The following is an 18,813-nucleotide window of genomic DNA, read 5'->3' as shown; positions in this document are numbered from 1 at the left end:
ATTGAGAGAGCGTCCCAAAAACTGTCATGATTGCTTTGGAAAAGAGCCTAAGAAAAGTTATGCAAATTAGCCGTTTAGTAGAATGCTCCTCACAGTGACATAAGGTTGTGGCCAAAACATTAAATCCTTGCAAAGTCAGTGTGAATCATATGTTTGTCATTTTGAAGCTGGGTAGTTTTCTATCTTTAATTCCTGGCAGACTCCATTTAAAGGTTTTCCTGTTTATATCCAGGAAGGCAAAAAAATAAGTATTGGTGATTAGTTACATTAGTTACATTGGCTAAGTATTGGACAACATGTGTCCAGTTATATACATTTGTGTCATTTCTAGACAGTTTTTTAAACAATATTTTGAAATGTTTGCCCAACTGAATTTCTTGGATTTTATTATTCATTATTTATATGTGGGTTTACTAAAAGTATGCTTCCCACAAGCAAAGTTAATATTTTAAAATCTCATAGACCTGTGCATCCACAATTTCTTAACCATTGCTTGAGAAGAGCCTATTTTTGTATTTCCTGTAGTATTCCTCCAGCATTTCCAAGCTGAAATCTTCAGGGCTTCCCTGTAGTCTACAGGGATGATGCAGTCAAACAGAGCAGAGGAACGAAAATCTGCTGAGTTATAAAAAGTTCTTATAGGGGGGGGACTGGTTTCCCCTGCTCGCCTGTTAGCTAATAAAAATGCTTACATACAATAAGAGAAATACACAAGAGCAATCAATATTTTATGTAACAGCCCAGGCTGGGCCTGCAGTAGTGAAGGGGGAGATGAAAAATAGATTGCATTAATCCATTGCAGTGATGTACAACAATTATGTCATCCATCTGATAGACAGACAGAGCGAAAAGAGCGTTAAGTAATTCTGGGCTGCCACCTCTATTTACTGTATGTGGTCATGAGTAAGAAAGCAAGACTCGCCAACCAGATCCTCAGGCTACCCCTCCAAAAATAAACTATGCAGAAAAAAATTAGGAGGAGGGATCTAGCGAGAGGGAGACGCAATGAGAAAGTGCCACCTAATGTAAATTCAGCAAGCCCTGCTTCAGCCTCTGCTCAAGCCCCCTTCCCTTGTCCCAGTGCTGAAGGTTCATGGTGCTCTACCACACTCCGCACCATGTCACCATCCACATTCTCCTTCTCTGCTCAATGTTCCATGACAACAAGGTGAGACGGACAGCAGAGGTTAGGCTGAACAGCTGCTTCCTGGGTTGGAAATTCCAGGCATTGAGGGCCATCTGTCTATATGTTCACTGATGTATATGGGAGCCATCTATCAGGCTGCTAGCCCTGCAGCTGCTGGGGCCGTCACAGCCCAGTCTGCCACCCGCCCGCCTGCCTGCCTGCCTGCCTGCCTGCCTGCCTGCATGCCTGCCTGCCTGCCTGCCTGCCTGGCTGGCTTCTCCCAGCCTCAACCCCAATACAATGAGAGCTCCTTCTTCACTTTGTGTCACACAGAATGGGCTGATTTGATTAAGTCCTGGGCTCTCATTATGTTAGGTAGGGGTGTAGAATTTCAATGATAATCCATAATGCATGACCAGGGGTTTTGTTGCCATGGTGACATAAATTCAAGGTTACCAGCTCAGACGCATAATTGGGTGCGCATTGAGCGCTGAAGAGGTGCTGTTAAAATTCCCCTCATGAAAGTGGAGCATCAATCATGCTGTCGCAGATTGCAAAGTACTCATAATCAGATGAAATGCTTGGCAGAGAGAAAACGTCACAACAGGACAGGGCTTCCTACTCTTTGAGAATGGACTGTAAGACAACTTAATATATTTTTATTTTTGTTGTCTTTCAGTCTTTGTTTCTTACTCCTTAGAGCCTCATCTTAGGGTTTTTCAGGCTCTTTTTTTTTGTAAAGTAAGTTGGTCTCAGTTCATTTGGCCCTTATCTTGCTCTGCCAGGCAGGAATATACCCCCAGTCTGTACAGCTCCCCCCAAATGATGGAAATCAATTCTCACAAGAGATCAGGACCTCTTTGACAAGCAGAGCCTCCAGCTTGAGGCTCATCAGACCCATTTGAACGGCAGACAAAAGCAAAAGATTTCTGCCCCTTGTGCCTTCTCCTGAAATCCCATTGAAAATCTGCTCATGCCTTCTCCAATCTGCACCACAGTTCTTTTATTGATGCTCTTTTTTTTCTTCTTTTTTTTGGGGGGGGGTCGACAAGGGGATGTGCTCGCTTGGAGGCGTGTGCGGGACGGGAATGGTGTCGGTCCCCTGGATAAAACCTTCTCTTTTTTCCTCTCCCTCCTCCCCATTTACTTCTACTTCTGGCATCACTAACAAGAATAAATCGAAGAACTGATGATTAGCTTGAAGCTACTTTTTAGTTGGGGAAAGTTTTTTTTTTTTTTTTTCAACCAGTGGAAAGATTGTCAAGAATAGAACTAAGAGCATGATGTTTTGTAGGTCAGGTTATTGTAGAATTCAGTGTGTACTAACGATGGCTGCCTACCATGTCTTTTCTGCAAGCTGGCAGGTTGTACATTTTCAGTCACATGAGCTCTATCCTTGTCCATCAATACAGAACCGCTATAACTCTTCTATGTCTAATAACCATAAATCTGATGAGATTCATAAACCATTAAGATGCTCCTTATTATCTCTTACATGAGGTAGTTCAGATATTCATAGCCTCGAGGTATGCGCCTTCAAACCAATAATCAGCTCCATCTATGCAATATTTCCCCCTTTTTATCACATGAATTATGCTTTGTGTCATAATTTACCAGAACATTTCTCATCACAAGAGTCTTACACTGTACTGAATTCACTTTCTCTGCTTGTACACCATACCACCATGCACCATCTCAGCCCTACTACAGAATCACTTCCCTCATTGATAGGCAGAGTTACAAGGTCAGACATCAGTTGCAGAATGCAGTTCATAGAATACAACGGGAATCATTCTTTTGGAGTAGGAAAGTGCAGTGTCTATCTTTAGGACAGGTACATGAAAAATTGATGCAGTTTACTTTAACTCAAGTGAAAGTCTACTCTTTTCAAAAGGAGGAAACGAACACATAAGGGAGTTTCAGCAGTGCTCAAGCATCAAATTAAGGCCCTACAAGAAGACATCCGTGTATGCCAGTCATGGCTCACCTTCAAAGGCCCCTGTGTACAACTATAGAAGCCATTTTGTTTCAGACTACAAAGGAAAACAGGTTATTAAGAGGAAGGCTTTAAAAAATGGAGAGACAGACATTCCTTTTCAAGTCCAATTTTCCCTTGCTACTGTATTTGCCACCTATCATTCCAGTGAGCGTGTTGCTTTAAAGCGACTCAACAGGGTTCCTGCTGAAGATCTGAATCAAGTTTTAATGAGCCCCGTCATTCTTGCACTGCTGTCACAGGTGTGAATCTGCTGATGCCGAAGCTCTGCGGGGCTTAACACAGGCCTTACCCAGTCAATTAAGGAGTATAAGGTATTCACACAAAACAAGCACCAAAACTATGCACTGTGCAGATCTGTTTTCATACTGTCACTCTCTTCTTTCTTGAAATCAGTGGTTTGTAGATGATAACACTGAGGCCTCTCACCCAAGGAAATGCACTCAAGTTTTAATCATACGGATATAACTTTAATTTCTTTACTAGTCAGTGCCATAAACTTGAAGGCACAATTTCGCTGGATTTCCAGCTGCTCAGTGGCCCTTCCTTCACATATCTGTTGATTCCTAAATGAATTCCTTACGACTTCAGTGCAACTACAACTTTATCATAACTTTAAATTTAATCTTTTAAATTAGGTCGTTAGTCTTTAGGATTTGGGGATTTTTTTGAGCAGTCCAGAGATCCCTCTTCTGTGTGTGTTTATGAATGTGTGTGTCTATGAGAGAGAGAGAAAGAGGGTGTGTGAGAGAGGAAGGAAGTCTGTAATTCCCTGTCCTCCACATGAACCCTTGATACTGTCCCATATGTTATATTCACCCATTTCACTTGTCTAGGGGCTGATATGTGGCTTGTATGGAGAACAAACATGTGTTCCAAATTTGTGTCAGTAAGGCTCCGCAGTGACCTGACCCCAACGTGTATTTATGTGCATGTGCATTACCGAGTCATTTCATATTTTATTCTGAATATGAGCAATATGTAACTAGACTGACACTGCTTAGTAGACTCAAGGCTAGCCATGCAGAACAAAATAAACCAACAGAAGTGTAGTTGTAGAATTAGACGCAAAGGAGCAAGGGAGCAAAAAAGTGAGAAAGGGAGAGAAGGGAGGTTGAGAGAGCGAACAGAAGGAATGTATTGGTCAAGCACACAGAGTGTCAACAAAGCGGTGTAAAGACTTGTCACTCTTGGTCACTGCGCTCACTGCTCGGCGACTGGAGAGGAATGCACTGGTCATTCACGCCCCAGAATAGGCAGTGCTCCTTTGCCCCTTCCTCCCTGTGCACCACCATTGTATCAGCAAGAACATTGTTCAGGAGATTCCTTTGTCCCTTTAGATTTTTGGAGGTCCCTTTTCAGGACATCCACCGAGACCCCCTGTGCACTCGGGCCATATCTGCTCCCCAAACAGCTGTCTGGGATCAAGCTGAAGTCGCTCTAAACTGGCTCTCATTTGAGTGAATGCATTACAGATGTTTATCCTTCAGAATTAGTATGCTGGCTAGCTAGCTGTAGGGAGAATGATAATGCAGACTTCTATCTGGCCAACTTGGTGCCGTTTGGTTTTTCTGTACTGGGGTCTTAAACCAAGCTGACCCCTAGTAAAGATTTCTCTGTTCAGCCCCTTTCCTATGTGATTGAATTCAGTCCCAGCTTAGGGGCCATAATAAGCCCTTACCAATGCTCCACCAAGCAGATCGCCAATGCACAAACTGTGGCCTCCCCCCATTGTAATGTTTACAAGGTCAAGGTTGCAGGGTCAGTGTTTCTGGCTTAGTTAAATTGGCATGTTCTTTTTTTGGTAATGGACTACTGACTTGGTGATGGCTTGATGCTTAGTGTCACTTTTATCAAGGGCAGGAGAATAATATGGGGACACGCTAAGGATTTAGGGCCAAATGCAGACAATTGAAGCATCTCAATAGATATCGAACACAGAGTGGTGGGGATTTGCATAACCTGGTCGGAGGCAGATAGGATATAAAAACACTCTCTTGGACCTGACAGTCTGAAGGATCATTTGAGTGATTTATGCAGGAAATTGTATTTGCGAAGCAAGGGAGATAATTTAATAAAGCCAGGCCTGGCCTAGTCTTCAAGAACAGGGGGCTCTTTGCTGAAAAATGATACAGCCTCCTGTCTAAGGGGATGGCAGATAACGAAGGGCAATATTTACTGTGGATTTGTGCTCCTTCTATTTCCTGTCTTAGTCTTACTATTATCTTGCCTAGTTTCCTGAAATGAGCAAACATATTATATGCATACATATAAATGTTTAATATATGCAAATGTAACTTGTTTCATTTCCTTTATGCAAATGTTGTATCATTATTATTAACAAAAATGACGAGAATATCAGTGAATCACAAAGCAGCTTTAACTACTGTGGTGAATAATCGCACTATTACAGAGAGGAAAGAAAGCACCAAGAATCCAGATAAGTTTATGTATGTCAGGCTCATAACATCAATCCTTGACAGATAATTTTTTTTTTTTTTTTTTTTTTAAAGTGTGGTTAGGGATGTGTCTTCCAAACACATTCCAGTTACAAGACAACAGTTACATCACGGAAGATGAGTAGAATCATGTTAAGGATGCTGACCTCTGCTCATATTGCAGCATAAAAATGAATGAAATGGATAGAGCCTGTATTGGAGTCCTCTAAGTGGAGTGCTTTGAGGGCTTGCCTTATTGCATGTAAGCAAGTGTAAAGAGCCATATAAATATATGTCCTCAGTCCAATAACTGATATATTTTCCCTAAGTACACTGCTTCACCTCATTAGTGTGTACCTGAGCTGTGGCCATGCCCTTGCATCAACCCACCACATGCACCTTTGCATGCATCCTACATATAGGGCCCTTCCTGATATTGTAAGTAGGGAGAGAGAGTTGGACCCAGTTAATGTTGCATGTCAGTAGAGTAAGGGTCTCTCTTTCGTTCCTTCTGCAGTAGGTCTGTTAATGTTTAGAGTCAGGAGGCCCAGGGGACTCTAAATCCCTCGGACACAAAGAGCCTCTGTGTGCTGGCGAGGTCACATCTGCCCAGTGACTCTGTGTGCATATAGGGAGCACTCTATAGGCCATCAGAGAGGCCTGCTGCAACTGCCCCACTTCCATAATACTACTCTGTTTGCACTACGCTGGCCAGTGGGCTTGATAGAGCTTGACATTTCACCACACGCACATTAAACTCGCTGTCACGTCATCCCATTTTCCTCAAGATGCTAGGAGAAATGTAACATCATAAAAAGCCAATCATCTGAAGTACATAAGTGTAGTGAAGCACTGGGATAAAAACATAAAATTAGTGCTTTGGTCATAATGTTGCACTGATATGATTGACAATAAAGGATCTCACCATTACAATGTCATTGCTGGCATTAAAGAGTGTCAGCATACGATTATCTTAATGAAAAGAATTTCATTTCAACCCACTCTGTTGGTGTTATCACTTCCTAAAAGGCACTCCACCTATTTAAATCTGACAGCATCGTGACGAGGAGAATGGTGCACATTTGGCTTGACGTTATGACTTTCAGAAACAGATGTTTACTCAGTGGCTCACATTTGGGACTCCTTTCTTTAATGAAGGTTCTTAAAGGTGAAATGAAAGCTGTAGTATTACTTGATTCAATGTCGTTTTTTATTGAGATAAAAAAAAACCACACACACACTAGAAAGACTCGCTCTGGTTTATCAGCCAGCACAGGAATATTAACACACATTTGAAGTGATTAGCATTGCTATTGACATGGTAAACAGTGATTAAAAATATATGCCTGTAAATGGGCCCCTGCCTTGCCAATCAGATAGTGTGCAGGCTAGTCAGTGGTGCAATAAATCATTAGGTCTGGCCAGTGGAAACCAGGCCTATCCACTGAATCCAGGGTTGACTCGATATGGAGATATCAATGAAAGCCTTTGTTTTGTCCACCACAGCAAATTAGACACGCCAGTGTGCTCTGTTAATGTACACACTGCAATCTTCCCTGACCTATACAGGCTGAATTTAGCACTTGGGATTTCTCATAAAGCAGAAGTTTCATTCCAGTTGGCTAAACAGAATGAATGTGGCCAAGATGATAGGATGACTAGAAAGGCCATCCACTGGAATGAAAATAATCTGTTAAATGAGACAGCAGTGTTGTCAGACAGCTAATAAAATGACACAGTCAGAGTTCAGCACATTTGGAGTGAACTAGCCTGTATTTAACCAGCTGTAAACATTACTCAAAAATATACAAAAGAAAAACTTCCAGTCTAGTTGACCTTTGACCTTGTTTATACTGCTCAGGATAAAACTCTGGATGGCCAGTGGCCAGTAAAATGCACCCTGCCAGAGCACTCTGCCACTCTGGGGACAAAATGGAGAGGACCTTTTAGGAGGTGACAATGACAAGAGAGGTTGGATGGGGTCAGGGTGGTTTGATACCGTCCTATTGAGGCCTTAATTGCTCAAAGAGAGGCTATAGGGGCCTTCTGTGCAACTCCTGTGAAAGGACTGAGCCAGGGAAGGTAATTTATGACTGGCAGGGTGAGGTTACAGGGGGAGCGTCCCCTTAAGAGAGAGGTATGCATGCCTGGCCCCTCTCTCCTGAGCTCAAGTGGCTCAATAGATGCCAATTGAGCTTCTTGGGAGGTGAACCTGCAGTCCCTTTCTCTTTCCCCCCCTTCATTCTTTCTTTCTGTCTTTCTCTAACTCTCTCTCTAACTCTGCTTGGCTGCTCCCTCCCATGTCCTAGATCAGCTCATCTGGGTGTGCTGCGGCAGGATATCAATCTTAATGAAGCTGCCAGGCCAGTGTCGTATCAACTTTAGACTACAGGCCTTGATAAGCATACCAATTCTCTGTAACAATACCCAGGGTAATAACCAGGACAATAAGGTCTCACAAAGGATGGAGTGTGGAGACATCTGAATTTTATGGGTGCCGTGTGTGTGTGTGTGTGTGTGTGTGTGTGTGTGTGTGTGTGTGTGTGTGTGTGTGTGTGTGTGTGTGTGTGTGTGTGTGTGTGTGTGTGTGTGTGTGTGTGTGTGTGTGAAAGAGAGAGGGAGAGAGGGCACATAAATTGTCTATCAGTGTATGCGTGTATTGCAGGAAAAGCATGTGTTTAAACTTAACATGTACATATACATGGTGGATGTACATAATAGAAAGTGCAAAGAGTTTGGACTTATTCAAATCATATGTCTTCCTGTCACGCATGTCAGAATCACATTAAAGCAAGACCACATATGAAGAGCAGAGTCATACAGTAACAGTACAGCTGAAGACAGCTTTAGCCGCACCTCGTTCAAATATTAAAGCAACTGAAACTTTGTTGCATAAGCTACAGAGCTCTCTGTGCAGCAGAGAGCTATTAGGTTTCCCTCATCATTCAGCTTCCCAGTCATGTCTCTGAGATGAGTCAAATGTTGTTATGTTTACAGTATGGTTTTATCTCCACAGCCAGATAGGTCTGGGGTGGGGAACGTGGGCGCCTGCCTGCTGGCTGCTTCTGGTTTGGAGGGCGTTGGAGGACAATGTGTGACTGTGTGACCGTATGTCTATTTGTATCTGGGGGTTTGGTCACATGAGGCCAAGATGAACGCCTGTGGTCTTTAATTTATTGTGGTGGGTGTATGTGGCTGTGACTATTGCACACATTAGCAACATTGCTCTGCTTTCATCTGCAGAGTTTCTCTTGGATTAAAATAGGGAGAGAAAAAGATGCTAACCACTAACTTCTTGGGAAGGGGTGGAGGGATGAGGGGGATTTCCATTGTGACTTCCTCACAAGGGCAGGCAGACATGTGGTTGGATGTTTGATGTCAGCCTCAAAGAATTTGTTTGCACAAATGGCTCAGATGCTGACTGTATTGATGTAACTCAGCTTTGCTGAGTTATCTTGCATCACCTTCTTGGTATCATCAAATCATAAGCAACATTGTTGGAATTCAGTAAAAAAAAAAAAAGGTAATAATCTGGTCGTGTTTATGTTTTCCATATTCATTTGCATTGCCATCCAGTGATTTGCCTGCTAATAATCCATATTACATTTCAGGTGAACACAAATACACTTGGTTTATTGTGGATGGATGAAAAAGATAAATCCTGCAGAGAGCCAAAGGGGGGGGGGGTCAACCAGTAGCTTTAAGAGACTGAGAAATGTGATGATGCCTCTTGATTCATCCGCTAGATAAGAGCTACAGAACCGACAAAAATGCCTCCAATGGAGCTTGGTTGTCACAGGTGGAGTTTTGAATGGCAGGTCCATTCTCTCAAGTGAAGGCTTTTCTGTTAGAGCTCAAAAGAGCTAATTAAAAGAGACTAGGGTTCTGGCTGCAGGGTATTTCTCATTACAATTGCATACTACAGTACAGGCCCTTACTGAATTTTTACAGGTTAAACATATGCTGCTAATGGATCGCTACTACAGCCTTTAAGGTCCTGGCTCTTCTTCCTCATGTGTTTGACACTGATAAGGAAACAATAAACACATCCATTCGATACAGATATAGAAACAATTCACGCATTTATATGATCAATGGGAAGATGAGAAACACGGGGAGAGCATTTTATTCTCCTCATCATGAAACTGTGAGGTCATTTAATGCAGTCCACGGTGTGGACAGTCTGGCTCAGCTGGACATATGAGATATTTATAGATCCAGCCTCCCTGTGGATTGATTGTCTGGTGGGTTGTTCTTTATTGATCCGAGTTTCAGGAAACAAACACACCACAGGTCAGACATCCACGAACACCTTGGGAATGTGGACACTAGAAATATTGTATACAGGTAGCAGAAGTGGTTGAGAGTTAAAAAGCAGCAACACATGGCTCCAGTATATTTGATTTAGAAATTAGCATGTGATGCTCCAGGGCTAGAGGGCTGACATTCAAATTAGGGTTTGGAAGTAGAGATTTAAAACAACAAAAATTATAGCCTACTGAGCAGCTGAATGTCCTGCACATGGCTCTTCTCGTTTCTCTCTTTTGTTCCAACTGATGTCTGGGGGCCCATCTTCCACAGTGGGTGTAAGGTGGCACCATGTTGCATTTTAATTTCTCTTGTTTTTAGTCAGCAGACCCCATCACTGTCAATGGCCCAAATAATAACGTTTTATGGGTGCACACGGTGCAGCTTGCTGATGCTACTCAGCCATTAAGATGAGATAGAGACAGAGAAAGAGAAAGAGAGAAAGAGAGGCCTCAGTGCCCCTGCTGCTATAATTTAGGGTACTCTTATCCATGCCATCAGCTCAGATTGTAATTCAAGAAGCAACAGTGTGAAGGGCCCAGTCCTTTTTTATGCACAGCCATTACTGGGGTGGTGAGATACAGTAGTGGCTTTTAGCACAGGAGAGGCCAGACATAGATGGGTCGTCCAAGTGTTTTACAATTGAATGTGCTAAACCGCTGCCACCATGCAGCCACACAGGCAGCCAGGGATGGGACCTGATTCAGGTCTTTCTCTCCCCCTCCTGCTGTCCTCTGCTCTGGGCCTCAGTGATGGGCAGAGAGGACCGGGCTGTTATCCCCTCTGGTAATTACCACCATTAAAGCTAATCCTGGTCCAATTCAGGCTGCTTTTGTTTTGAGCTTTATCTCTTCAGTGCTGGAGAGTTTCTCCTTTCAGAGCAGCACACAAAGACACAGTTTTTAGAGTTGGTAATTATCTGTTATATCCCCTCTGCTGGGAATAGGATGAAAAATACTCGAGATGGACAGTAGCATATCTGCTCTCTCTCTCCTTCTTGCACACTGCCTCTCTCTATCTTCTCCTACCGCCGTCTACTTTTGCAATCTCTCAAGTCTTTCTCCTCCTCTTTGTCTTTTGCCCTTTTTTTATTCAGGATGACAAAAAAGATAATTGTTAAATTCTGTGCTGGATGTTATTGAGAGATTAACAAGATTGAGCGTGAATTTATCAATCTCTGTGACAATACTGCGATAAATGTAATTATATTTAGTACTTATTAGCATGATGGTAATGTTGGCCCCTAATTTTCCGCTGTAATTGCGGCTCTATTTTTACGAGGTGTTAACTGCTATTAATCACATTGATGATTCAGTAAATGTAGCGCAAAGATTTCCATTCAATTCCATTTCCTCAGACCTATCTCTCAGCAGATCTGTCTCTTATCAAAGGAATAAAAGATCATTGTTACATAAAAGAGGAAAGCGAGAAAGAGAGAGCTCTTTCCATGCAGAACCTGTTTTAATGGATTTTTTCATCCTTTTCCCCAAATCAAACTCAGTGTCATAATTTTTAATTTGCCAGTTTTCACTGCCACCATTTTTTCCTTTTTTTATTTTATGAGCTGGCAAATTGTCAACTGTCAAAGTTAAAGTGACACCCTGCAGCTGGAAATAGACTGGTCCTGGGATAAGTATAATATCTGACTGATAAATACACAGTGTGTGTGATGGAAGGGCTGTTACACTACTCATTGTGAGTATTGTGATACCATGTCCAGTGCACTGTGTTATTGCACTATTTAACACTATTTTAAGCACCATACTAGCTGGGTATCTCAGTCACACACACACACACACACACACACACACACACACACACACACACACACACGCACACGCACGCACACACACAACCTAACCCTAACCCCAGTCGTGTCTATGTGACTTTAGATGACATTACATTGACTTACATTCATTTCCTGGAGACTTTCCCTAACCTTAACCATACTTACTTACCTAACTACCATACTACTTAACCAAACCCTTACCCTTAAACTACACCTAACCTCACCCTAACCTTAAAACGCATCTTCACCTTAAAATTTAATGATTTATGTTATGGGGACCTTCTTTTTGTCCCCATAAGAAAGATAAGTCCCCATAATGTGACTGTGTAAACAGATTTAGGCTCCCACAACATGAGTGATACCTGGACTAGAAATACAAGCACACAGATACACAACTGTCGTCCACCCCGATATGACAGGAATGGCAGCCCGTGCACATCTTTAATAAGCACCATCTGACTACTAGAATCAACACCGGAGTTGGTATGATAGGCAGCATGAATCCAAATGCCCTTGTTATATCCAGCTGCACACTGCGCCAGCTTTCCTCTAACAGGTCATCACTTTGTTTCAGTCGCCCACTCACAGCTCATCTTCACTCCAGATGGCGCTTCACTTCCTGGTCCTGAGCCTGCTGTGCTGGGACCCTCTCTGATTGGTCAGCCCACCTGCTGCCCTGCTGCCTGAGAGATGATTGACAAGTGCCTTCCCCAAACAGAGGCCCTGCTGCAGCTGACAGTCTGCTGTTGAGTGACAGCCCCCGTGGTGCTGTGCTCCCCGCTGAGGGTGCTGGGCATGACATCATTAGTTTTCTCTATCAAACAGTTGGTCTTGATTCCTGGTGTTCACGAAATCAAGCTTCTGATTCCACACTGAGTGTAAATAACATTAATTAGGCTTTGCATGCGTTGCACAAATCAAGAATGGCTGAATGCATTGCATTTTTGTTGAAGGGGTAAATGAAGGCTCAATTTCAGTACATAACGTTATTCATTTGAAACACATTACAAGGATGAAGTAACCAACAAATATATTTTTCTATCATACTGCTATGAAAAAGAGAACCATTTCACTTCTGCAACGGGAAACACGGGGAGCCCTCTATATGACACTGTAGTCAAAAATCCTGACTAAATTACCAAGTAAATAAATAAATAATGTATTTTGCACTAGATGTTTTAAATATTTTTTCCAACTTATCTGAGGACAAAATATGAAAAACACCCTCTTATGTCTTACAATGTCAAAAAGTTCTTAAAGTGGTCAGGAAAATTAAATTTTGAACAGCTACAATTCCATTACAGCTAGGGAACTGCATGGCTAATGGACTGTGTGGTGAGATTTTTTTTCAATGCTCTTATGTAATTTTTTCCAATACAGCAACATCCCAAGCGATAACCTCAAAAATTACCATCCTGTTGAGTCAACAGTCTCAGCAGGCTGTTTATTGCAGGGATATTGTAATGTGTTACGCTGCTTTATATTGTACGGGGCTTTCTGTTTTTCTGGTCACCGTGTGTGTATATATAGCTCAAAGCTTAGTAATATTCATTTCTGTCAAGCTGCTCTCCCCAGTAGAGAAAGGAATAAGAGAATGCCACCTGTGCTGACAGCTTCGGCTGACGAGGCTGATTGACAGGAAGAGGGCCGAGCGGTCAGACCATCGGTGGCTGCGGCAGCATGGTCCTCAAGCCTCGGCCAGATGGTAGGCTTCAGGTGTGTGTGTGTGCATGCGTGGCTCCGGGATCTCGGGAAAAGGAAGGAAAGTATACATCAGTGTCTGTGTATCTCCGAGGAACAGTCTACACAGGTAGCTAATGGATACACTGCCTCAGAAACCCGCGGGCATCCTCGGGGTAACCGCTGGCACAGTGCCAGCAGGAATCAAGCCTGTCATCATTCAGGCCACAGGCAGAGACAGGCATAAGGAGAGTGTTTAGATTTTTATTTATTCTTTATTTTTTTATTTTTTCAGGGGTTGGGAGGAGGTAGGAACAGCATGGATGCTGTCTCATTCCTAGAGGGTTAAAAATAAATAAATAACTCTGGGTTGTTTTGTTTTTTTTCCAGCCATCATCCACTTCAGGCAGACCCTACACCAGCCCTGAAAACAAAAAATTATTCCAATTTGCAGGGCCAGTCTCGAGCGCTGGTGTCTGTTTTGCAAGCTAACCGAGGCTATTCCAGTGTGTCTAATTATTGAATCCGTTCTGACAAGAGGAGACGTTGTTTTATGTTGTTGTCACCTCATTCCAGGCAACTTGTGACCACAAGACATTTGAATTGTTCCGTTGATGGTGGGTCTTTTTTTTTTTTTTTTTTTCACTTCTCTAAATCTGATTATAAAGTATGTTTCTTATTCTGCCGAGATTAACCATCTGGCTGTGGGATGCAGGGAGGGAATCTCTCTGCTTGTTAGTGGCTGGCTTTCACAGCTCTCCCTCCACTGAGCTCAAAGCTTGCTGAGTGACACTGCTGCCCACTCACACAGACAAAAATACCCTGCTAACTGGATGGCATATGTGAGACATTCACCACAGGGTACAGCTCAGTGTGTGCCTGTGTGTGTACAACAGAAAGACAGGTTGTGGGTGAGTGAATAAGAGAGACAGCAGGAAAAGAGACCGAAAAGTGTCTTTTTCTCCTCTCCGTAGACTAATACCTTGTCCATTGGGGTGTAGGGGAGAGGAGGAATTAACTTACATGCAGAAAAACCTTGGCCCATGGCTTTCGTAGATAAACTGAACCCCCAAGTGAAAGTCCAAGGCATCTTTTCCTCAGAGGGTTTTGTGGGAAAGTGAATATTTGCCCAAATGGGGTGCTGAAAGCTGTGAGTAGCGAGCACATGTGGGAAAGGTGGGCTGAAATATGTTGGACAAATTGGACTTTGTCAGCTCTGCGTGCTAAGCTCTTCAGATGGTCTAATTGAACCTGACATGACTTTACTTCTGTGGCTTCCTCTTTGGCTCGGCCTCTATTTGTCTTCTCACTCATGTTATAATCATTAGCCATGTTCGTCTCATTGTCCTGCTGTGCTCCTGAAACACGCATCCACTTAATAAAGCCTTCATTGTGAGTGATACAGTAGCACCTCTATGATCGAAAATAAATTGTCTTTTTATTGGAAAGTGTGAAGCTCTGCTGGAAAGTGTGAAATCTACAAAAATACTGGTGGAATTAGCTAAGCCAATTTAATGCCAGAGTGAAGAATTAATTTGGCTGCCATCATACTTTGAGTTGCTGAGGCAGGGAAATTTAGTTTTTGCCAGTCAGAAATCAAAACAGAAATTTGTTCTTTCTCCAGAGTGTACATAAAGAAACAGTTGTAAATACTCAGAACACACAAAAAAAGAATGTAGCTGCCACATCTTGAATGAAAAAAAAAAAATTGTTTTAGGTTTAAAAAAAAAAAAGATACCTTCAAGTAAATAACAATATCAACAAAATGATAAAAGGGAAACAGCATTTCAACAGGGGGCGCCACACTGTAAATCCAGACTTTAAATACTGTGCACAGTAAAGTGAGGAAATGCTCACAGGGGGCAGCTGGTTTATTCAAACACACACACACATAGGCAGACAGAGAGAAAGACACACACACACACACACGCGCACGCACACTCAAGCTGACCCACACACGCTAGGCATTCAGTGCCTGCTAAGAGTTAAAAACAAGTCACCTCGCTGACATTTACGCAGGGCTGCTGCTTCTTTTCAGATGCACTGTGGGATATGACAATACCCGCGGCAGGAGAGGCATTGAAAAGACTTCTGGGGAGACAGGAAGCCTCCACGAGCATGGTGCACCTGGACAACCTAAACAACCAGCACAAAAAGACCCACTTGATTGAGTGAATGTGGGAGGACAATGAGCACAATAAAATAAATGGAGTGGTGAAACAATGCCAAATGATGTCACCTGGCAGTAAACTGGACCCCTGCCACAGTGTTGGTTTGGTTGGCCTGTGCTGTCTGTTACAAGTCACTTACTCAGTACCTTGTTTATGCTCCAATTTCCCTAACTACAAAGTACCATATTCCAAATCTAGCTTTTCTCTTTTTTTTCCCTGGCTGAAAAGGCACAATGAGTGAATACGCTTTAATTCTTACTGTTTGGATGCCTTACCAATGCAATTTTTCAAAACACACTTCACAGATACTAGTGGTGCCATCAAAGACCCCCAGAGGAACATTAGCATAGAGGAGTGTTTACACTTTGCATCGATAGTCCATTTACTCTGGCAAACATCAAAGAGCAGAATATCAGCTTTGTTGAATGCCATTTACTATGGCATGAGATATTTTGATGAAACAAGCTGAATGTTATCTCCATGCCTTTTCTCGACTGAGAGGAAAGCTGCAGAGAAATCATATGGGCTGAAGTTACAAAACAACATAATCAAATAAATAAAAAGGAAGTTGATCTTGACATCCTTGGCTGGTAAGGATTCACTTTTGCCCATAAGAGAAATAAGTACTCCACATGGGAGATAGAGCTTAAAATATCCTCCTCTGTGCACTAAACAGATGCCACGTAATGGAACTGACTAAAGATCGTAATTCACAGCCAACATTGTCTAACATATGCCAAAACCATACTAACATACTAATCCTCATGCAGCTGCTAATCACTGCAGCCACATTCTCAGCACTTTGCTGTTCTGCGTCTAGGTTGGCTGATTTGATGAGTATCAGATAGCCTGGACCTAAGCTTCCTGTGTTGCCTCTCCATTTGGTTCCCATTTAACCTGTCTCACAGCCAATAAAAGACCTAGTCAATTACAACAAACCGGGAACTTCATATGCAGGAAATAGGCCAATTACATTAAACCCAGAGAGCTCCTGCAGCCAGCAAACTAGGGGTTAAATGGGAAAAAAGAAGGGGAAAAAAAAGGAAATATGTAAAGAGGCAGGGAGTCAAGCAGGAACGGCAGCAGTTTTGGGTTTCCATCTGCCTGTTAATCTTCAAACAGCAAGCTGGCAGTGTGCTGGTCACTGATAAAGGCCCTGGTCTGTCACCACACAGCCTCACCTCCAGTCACTCAGCCCTCCTGTCAGGACATCATCTGGAATCTGGGAAACAGCTAAGGGCAAGGAGAGAGAGGCCTCAGAGAGACAGCGGGTGGCGGGGAAGATCTGTGTTTGTGTGTATTAGCAGGCATGTGTCTTCTCAGCTCCCTGTCTTTGTGCACTAGTGTTTACGTCTACGTGAGTCTGCCTGTCTGTATATAAATGTGCTGTTTTTGCTCGCACATGTCTGTGGCACGACCCCTGTCCAGGCCCTTTCCTCTCGCCTTTTCCGGACATGCACGCACACACACGCACTCAGACACATATACATACCCACAGCTCAGGTCTGAGTCGTAAAATCAAACGCTGATTGTGTGATCATGGGTAATTGTGTGAGGAGAGGCCATAAAGTCTAAAAAGAGGGTGTATTAGTGTTTTGTGGCTGTGTTTTATGGGAAGGTACGCTTTTACGTCTGGGGATGGCTGTGCTGAAAGGTGAGAAGGGGAGGTATCAAAGAGCTGACTTTGTTGTTTAAAGGCAGTCCCCCTGAGGTAGACTGCTGCTGAAAGACAATGTTTACTGCCTGCTGATTGACACTGTAAAGGCACCCAGACAGCACTGAAGAACTAATTGGATATGGCAGAGAGAGTCACCCATCTTGATGTCTTTAGAACTTCATTATTAATTTTGACATAAGATGATTGAAGGTTCACACATCTGATTTGGAGAACTTAATTCACTCGGCAAACATTATTTGAAACATGAATTCCTGCAGTAATTCTGGCGACTGACACCTCCAAAGATGCTTAATTTCTCTTCAGTGCTTGCTCTAAACGGGGGGGGAAAAAACTTTTCTTTTCATAAGCACCTGAATGGGGGCTTTTATGTCAGTAGCTGCCTGCTTATACATGCAGTCTATTTGCATTCAGTCAAGATTACTCGCTTATCCTTGCTCTGTGACCTCCTGCGGAAACATTCATTGTGTGATACTTTTAGGAGTACCAATCAGGTATGGGCTCTTCAAAACATGGTGCAGCATGTACAAATGATTTTTACTCTCAAACCAAGGTTGCCCAGTATGTGTTTTGCGTGTAATCTCTTGCTGTACATACACAAATGGACCATTGGCAGGGGGTGGGATAAAGGCTGAGTTACTGTTTAAGGTCTCCGAGTGATGCCATGCTGCCACTGGATGAATGATTGACCTAGAACTTTGAATATTGAGTGATGCTTGTGTATTCACAGAGTGAGTATGCATGTAGACATTTGACTGTATACATGTATAGATTTATATGCATGTTCAGTTGACAGGGTGTGAGCCTGTGTATTACACATTCTGTATCCAATGATTCTGATTACTGCTACTTACCCACAGAAACTCTTACCTGTGACGTATTTGTTATTTATAAATACATTTATAATTTAACTGTGTTTCACGCTGCCTGTCACAGACTGTGACCTGAAATAAGGTCAAAGATTACACTGACATCTTGTGTCCAGTTCCATATCAAAGCACTGATATAACAAGACACAAATCTCTTTTTACTTTGCTTTGCTGTGCTGCCTATAGCACTGACCCACAGTTGTGATTAGTTCACTGTATTGGCCCTGTATTCAGACAACGTTCTGCGATGTCCTTTTTTCCTTCCCCCATAAGCTCCTAGATCATTTCCAGGCCCTGCATCCAATAATATTTGGTCGGGCATACGTACAACCCGGCATAGTGAGGTGAGTGAGTCAGTCAATCTTTCATTAGGCCTGAGGTGAACAGGGTCACACCACTCCTTCACAGCACAAGACAAGCAGCACATCTGCTATGGGGTTGATGCTTGGAATGATAATGCCTCCTTCTCCTCTTATTTCAGTCTTCCCTTCCTTCCCTTTCTCTCTCTGTATCCCTCCCCTGCTTTCTATCTTTCCGTCTCTCCCTCTGTCTATCTGTCTCCTCCTCTCATCAGGAGGCTACCGCAAAATAGGGCATCAGCATTGTGTGGGAGGTGATTATGTGTGATCTGCCGACTCAGAATTGACCTTTTCCATGTTATCGCTTGAAACGAACACTCGTGGACATGCCTCCTCCCATGCTTCCACTCCGTTTATGTTACTTTTTTGCTGTTGCTTTAATGTTTCGTACAGATTTGCAGA

General features: G+C 42.9%; 1 protein-coding gene across 3 annotated transcripts in view; it reads left to right on the top strand.

Moving 5' to 3' along the window:
- Nucleotides 1-12,777, top strand: part of LOC120795950 (doublecortin domain-containing protein 2) — a 179,769-nt gene extending 166,992 nt beyond the window's left edge. For 2 of the 3 annotated variants that reach the window (XR_005708297.1, XM_040138248.1), the window contains one exon: nt 12,232-12,774. The gene's annotated coding sequence lies outside the window, so the exon portion shown is untranslated. Of the gene's footprint in view, nt 1-12,231 lie in introns of all 3 variants that reach the window. The other variant, XM_040138255.1, reaches the window with a different exon arrangement.
- Nucleotides 12,778-18,813: the final 6,036 nt, after the last annotated feature.

Source organism: Xiphias gladius, chromosome 10 (assembly GCF_016859285.1).
Source record: "Xiphias gladius isolate SHS-SW01 ecotype Sanya breed wild chromosome 10, ASM1685928v1, whole genome shotgun sequence".
In the NCBI taxonomy this organism is placed as follows: Eukaryota; Metazoa; Chordata; class Actinopteri; order Istiophoriformes; family Xiphiidae; genus Xiphias; species Xiphias gladius.
Note: the sequence above shows the minus strand (reverse complement) of the source record. Positions and strands in the feature narration are given on the sequence as shown.